This window comes from Haemaphysalis longicornis, unplaced genomic scaffold (assembly GCF_048455015.1).
Source record: "Haemaphysalis longicornis isolate Haplotype H1 unplaced genomic scaffold, Haemaphysalis longicornis Haplotype H1 scaffold_3, whole genome shotgun sequence".
NCBI lineage: Eukaryota > Metazoa > Arthropoda > Arachnida > Ixodida > Ixodidae > Haemaphysalis > Haemaphysalis longicornis.
In genome coordinates this window covers 211,636,574-211,643,480 of record NW_027526335.1, presented here as the reverse complement: position 1 = coordinate 211,643,480, position 6,907 = coordinate 211,636,574, and positions in this window count along the sequence as shown.

The window sequence follows — 6,907 nt, the reverse complement described above, 5'->3', positions numbered from 1 at the left end:
GCGGGTGAAACGGATAGTGCTTGCTGGATTGTGGTTTGGCGGAGAAAAGCCAGAAATGGACGTGTTTCTAAAGCCATTTGTTGATGAAATGAATAAGTTGTTCATCAATGGCTTCTTGTGGACAGCCACAGATGGCACAAGAAAGCACACCCGTGTGCTTCCAGGACCATGCGTCGTGGACACTGTTCCGCGATGTGGGGTCATGGGCATGATGCAGTACAACGGGGCACACGGGTGTGCTTGGTGTGAGCAGGAAGGAAAGGTTGTCCCGAAAGGAAAAGGTACCGCTCGGGTTTTGCCTGTTCAAAGCGTTAAGGGCCAATTGAGGACCGACGCCTCAATGAGGCACTATGCTTCAGAAGCCGAACGACAGGGTGAACCTGTAATGGACATGACCCGAACCTCAGTTATTTTTTTTCTAGCTTTGTACAAGTATCCAGCTGGGTTCGTAGTGGATTACATGCATGCGGTATGCTCTCGTTTCGTGAGGACGACTGGACGCATGTGGTTCCAGAAGGAAAGGACATTCCTCTACAGCCTGGGTTTGGCCATGCCCACTGTTGATGCACGCCTTAATAGGCTAAGGCTGGTCCATGAAATGCCTCGCTTGCCAAGGTCAGTTCACCTGATGAAATACTGTAAATCCTGAGAGTGGCCCAACTGGCTTCTGTACTTGTCACCAGTTGTGCTCCACGGAATACTGAAAGGAGTGTACTACTAGAACTGGATGAAGTTCGTCTGAATCATGCATATCCTTGTGGACGACTGCGTGGCACTAGACCAGTTGAGGTCCCTGCAGAAGGACATGTTTTCTTTTCTGCAGGAATATCTTTGCTCTGCAAGAACACCTTCCCTTGCACTGGTATTTCGTGGCATCAATGCGGGCAAAAAGGATAGTTCGTGGATTGGTGGGAGCTAGCGGTGGTTCGCCCATTCTATCAGTAAGTTTACACTCAACCACTGGCAGCACATCGAAATGAGCAACGACAAGCACAAGAATTCGATAACGTTGTATCCGTTCTGCATAACCGCAGCTACCCTGGTTCATTCATTGACGATACCCGAAGGCGTATGCAGAAAGGCCCCCATCAAATGAAAGAAAGACTTACATACCTTTTTCAATACCATCGGTGTTTGAATGTTACAAAAAGGCTCTCAAGCCGTTGTGTGGTAGCACGATTTTCAAACCGCATTGCGCACTCGCAAAGTAGTTCCCGAAAGCAAACGACCGTGTCCGGCTAATGAGCAAAGGGGTGTCCTCTCCGGGGTTGAATGCCAGGACTGCGTCGCATCGTACATCGGGGCGACTGGGAGGCGACGAGGAACACCAAATGAAGGAGCGCGAGAAAGACGCTTTCAGGGCAACAAATGCTACACGTGCAGCGACCGAATAGGTCTACGGCTATTGCGGCCACGCGGCCACGCGCGACAGGAATCAAACGCTTTCCTGCTGTGTTATAGATATTGGCCGTCACCACCGCCTGCTGGTCGTACGTCGTCTTGCTCCTGCCTGGGAGAAGATAGGGACTGGGCCATCGTGTCGTCCGTCTGACGTCACGGTCTAAGAAGAGGAAACTGCTGGCGCAGCGCCACCACTCAACATAAAAGGACTGCTCGCCCCTGACCCTCCGGGATATGCGGCCACGCGCGACAGGAATCAAACGCTTTCCTGCTCTGTTATAGGTATGCGCTTGAACCCTTGCTTTTTTGTTTTTGTTTTTTTTTACTTTTTCCGTGGCTGCTGATCCCCATACTGTTGTATTTTGCCTCACCCTCCTGTGGTCTCTCGCGTCATGGGGGGTTGACATTGCAACCAACAGGGTTGGTATCGGATCCTTCAGAAACTGCTGCAGAAATAGGACAGGGGTTGCTGAACGTCCTCATGCAGAGGCCCGCCTATTCTGTGTCTTGTGCCCTAAACCCTGTCTTGCACTATCATATAAAATCGCCTTTCAAACATTCATCCTGCCACAATTAGAATTCGCCTCGCCTATCTGGTCGCCTCACCAGAATTACGTAATAAATATGATAGAATTGGTACAGAATAGAGCAGCCCGGTTCATATCACGTAACTACACTATCAATTCCAGCGTAACACAAATAAAACTAGACCTGCAACTTCCTCCATTAGACAGTCGCCGTAATATTGCTGCTTTGTGCCTTTTCCACAAATATATTTTCACCTATAAACGAACCCGGCTACCACTTCAAATACCTCATTGTTTTTCACGCAGATTGCATATTCAGTCCAGTTTCATGCGTATATACGGTGAAACCAATGCATTTAATTTATCCGCACTGCCTCGTGTCATCCGCCTTTGGAATGATCTGCCTAATAACATTGCCACCATATCTAACCCCGAAACATTTCGCCGTCAGCTACTCCTGCATTACACAATTTAATGCTGTTAAAATATTTTTGTGTAACACCCATTACCAGGATTTTCGTGTATGCTGTGTATGTGTGTGTTTTTTTTCTCTCACAAATTGTAGGCCACAAGTGTTCATGTACGGTGAAAAAGTGATCGCCTTGTTCTTGCAAAATATGTATAATGCATTTACATTTTGTTGTTACAATGTTCCTGTCTTCAAATTATGCTTTGTATTGTTATTACGTTTTCACACGCCCCCCTTACTCCATGCCCTCCAGTAGGGCCTGTAAGGTTTCTATGAATAAATGAATAATCTGTCTAGCCCTGCTTTTGCTCTGTGCTGGGGATATTGAAGCCAATCTAGGCACCAAAGTAGATGATGTGTATGCCTTGCTGAAAGAATGCATTGAAGCCAACAAGAAAAAAAGGGCCCATCTCCCCGCGAGGGGGACTCGAGTAAATGCGTCGCATAGGGGTGGGTGTATTGCGTTAACGTTTAGTGTTTGGGGAGTTGGTGGTAGTGAATGCGTTGTATCAGCAGCTTCTTGACGTAGTTTGAATGAGTCAAGGATATAAGGCGCGTTCGTAGCCTTCGATTCTGTGTCGGTTTTGTGGCGCACTGAGAAGAGCACCATGTACCTCGCGTTCCGCCCACAGGTAGTGAATGCGTTGTATCAGCAGCTTATTGACGTAGTTTGAATGAGTCAAGGATATAAGGCGCGTTCGTAGCCTTCCATTCTGTGTCGGCTTTGTGGCGCAGTGGGTAGAGCACCATGTACCTTGCGGTCCGCCCGCAGGGTCGTGGGATCGAAACCAGGCGCCGTTAAGTATTATTTTTTTATATAGTGTAGGGGGAGGGGTGCGGACCTGTTGTTGAGAGCGAGGAGGGTAGCGTGATGCGGGAGAGGAGGAGTGGGGGAGACGGCGCACCTGGAACGGCTGTTGCGGACGCCGAGTCACGCCGACAACGCCGGGTGACATCGTAAGTTAAAGAAATGCTCTGCATTTAAAACTTTGACGCCACTGCAACTACCTTGAAAGAAATGCAACGAGATATTGCTGATATTAGATCCCGTGTTTGCGCAGTTGAAAAAAATCTACCTATAGTACCCGAAATAGGCACTGATGATTGATTGATTGTGGGGTTTAACGCGCCGACGCAACGCAGGCGATGAGGCGCGCCGTAGTGGAGGGCTCCGGATTAATTTTGACCACCTGGGGATATTTAACGTGCGCCGAAATCTCGTACACACGGGCGTTTTCGCTTTTTGCCTCCATCAGAAAAGCGGCCGCCGCGGCCGGGAATCGAACCCGCGACCTCGTGCTCAGCAGCGCAACACCCTAGCCACTGAGCCACCGCGGCGGGTAAATAGGCACTGGCGTCAAAGCAGTCAATGACACACTTGAGGAAGTCAAAATGACTTTGTCGCGGAATAATGGTGGCCTAGAAGACATTGTCGATGACCTAAATAATCATTCACGAAGAAACAACTTGTAAATCAAAGGTTTAGCGGAAGTCGACAAAGAGGACTATGAGGCTAGCGAGAAATTAGTTAAGGATTTCTGTTCTACACAACTAAAAATAAACTTGGAAACGGGTGACATTGAACGGGCGCATCGAATCGGGCAACCTCGTCCCGACTTTACGCGCCCTTTGATAATAAAGTTCCTAAATTTCAAGACGAAGGAATCTGTTTTGCGAAATGGGCATAAACTCAAAAACATTGAACCTAAAATCTGGCTCGAGGAAGACCTTTCCTTGAAAATACAGTTCGCAAGGAAAATGCTCCGGGATTTCGCTAAAGAAAACAAGGAGAAGGATGAGCGCTACAGCATACGGTATAACAAACGGAAGCTTCAAGGACACATATACTACTATGATGCGGTTTCTGCAAGAGTAGTTCAGGCAGACCAACCGCAAATGCGCTGCACGGATTGACAAACAGTCCAAATCAAGCCTAGAAAAACAAAAGTACATAATTTATCCCTTCTTCTCGCTAATTTCCGTAGCATTATAAATAAAGTTGACTCGTTGCTTTCCGTAGGTCACGCATGCTCCGCCGATATAATACTAGGCACTGAAACGTGGCTTCGAGAAGACATATGCAATAGTGAATTATTGCGTCCTCATTATTTCTCTGTCTTCCGTAAAGATAGAACTTCATCTCGTGGCGGTGGCGTGCTGATAGCAATTAGGAGCTCTTATCAACCTTCCCTTGTTGCCATTGATACCCCTCTCGAGCTGCTCTGTGTAAAAACCCAATTTGAAGGCTGCACGTGCATAATCGGGGTCTGTTATCGACCGCCTGACAGCAAACCAGATTTTGTTGATCACCTGACCCATGTACTCGAATTAATTTATAACAAATTTCCTCAGTGTGTCTTGGTGCTTGGCGGTGATTTCAATTACCCCTCCATTAACTGGGTCACACCATCATCGCCATCATTATCTGTCGGCCTTGAGGTATCCAGCTTCCTTCGTATGTTAAAACTGTTTCACCTAACTCAGTTGGTAACTGCACCTACGAGGGGCGAACGCATTCTCGACTTAATTTTTACAAACAATCCGACAAATGTTGTAGTCCATGTCCTTGATGAAATTAGTGACCACAGAGTAATACACTGTTCTCACCCTCTCCCACTTCCTAACAAAGAAATAAAGCCTAAACGCATACTTAATTACAAAAAAGCTGATTGTGAAAAAATTAACTGTATGCTATCTGAGTCTTCGAGCTCCTTTTCGAGCGAATTTAATAATCGTACAACTAATTAAAATTGGATAGTGTTTCGTGACTTCCTTAAGAAAATTGAAAATACGTGTATTCCAGTCGTTTCCTTCCCATCAGAAACAAGTGCTCCTTGGTTTACGAAAAAGGTAAAACAGTGTTTAAATAAAAAGAAAAGAGCCTACAAAAAGGCAAAGCAACAGTGTCAGTACTTGGAACAAGTATAAAGAATTAGCTCGGGAGTCGGAAAAAGCCATTAAAGAAGCTAATGATTATTATTTTAATGATACGCTGCCGAATTTGTTAAAATGTGATCCAAAAAAGTTTTGGCGCGTAATTAACCCCAAAGATACGGACAGTGTAATAACACTAAAGGACGCAAATGGTTGCACTTTACCCACCTCAGAATGTGCCCACGTTTTAAACAATGTTTTTAGTGAAGTTTTTACCGACGAACCCCCCTTTGACGAGTCCTGTACCGTCGCTCCTACTACAATAACTTACCCAAGTGAGCCCATCATCGTTACTGAAGTTGGTGTATCCCGAGCAATTGCTAGACTTCCGTTCGCTCCAGCCCTGGACCTGATGGCATCAGCTCAAAGCTTTTAAAGTTAACCAGTCACGTATCCTCGTTTTTATTGTGCTTAATTTTTCAACAATTGCTTGATTCTGGGTGCGTTCCTGACAATTGGTAATCTGGTCATGTCAAACCCATTTATAAATCTGGTGAACCCTCGTGTCCAAAAAACTACCGCCCGATTTCTCTTACATCAGTTTGTTGTAAACTCCTTGAACAAATAATTTACTCCCATATAATGCGACATCTCAATACTAATAAATTGTTATTCGATAATCAGCATGGGTTCAGGTACAAGCGGTCTTGCCAAACACAGTTGTTTGAATTAACCACGGATTTACACGACTCTTTGCACAAATTGGTCTATACAGATGCAGTATTTATCGATTTCTCCAAAGCCTTCGACCGCATTCCCCACAAACGGCTTTAAAGTTAGAAGTAAAAACTACCCACTGGATTAATGAATTTCTATCTGGTCGCTCTCAAAAAGTAAACATAAATAATAATATCTCCAGTTCCTGTTGCGTTAGGTCTGGAGTACCTCAGGGATCAGTTTTAGGGCCCTTATTATTCCTGAAATATATTAATGACATTGCAAATAATATAACATCAACAATACGGCTGTTTGCCGATGATTGTATTATTTATAGGTAGATCACAACCGCCAATGACGTAGCTATTTTACAAAGCGATTTATAATCCCTCGCGGAATGGTGCCACGTGTGGAAAATGAAAATTAATAGAGAAAACTAAGGTCATGACATTTTCTTCGAAGCTAAATACTCCATTTCATCAATACACGTTATGCAGTTCAACAATTGAACGAACCTATTCTTTCAAGTATCTAGGTGTGATATTTACTCCTGATTTAAACTGGGCCATGCATCTTGATCACATAACAAAAAAGGCACTAAAAAAATTGGCTTTCTAAAGCGCCGTTTATATATTGCGAACCATGTCACCAGACTTCGCGAATACATTTCTCTCATCCGTACAACCCTCGATTATGCTTCTATTATTTGGAACCCTCACACAGCTATTCTGTCCGACTGTATCGAGTCCATTCAAAATAAGGCTGCCCGGTCCATTCTGCGCTCGTACTCGTCATACCAAAGTGTATCGGCATTAAAACAGATTCTTAATCTTCGAGACCTTAGCACTCGTCGTAAATTCTTCCGTTTGACCTTTTTCGTGTGCTCATATTTTTCCAGCCCATTATGTGTCCAATCGCA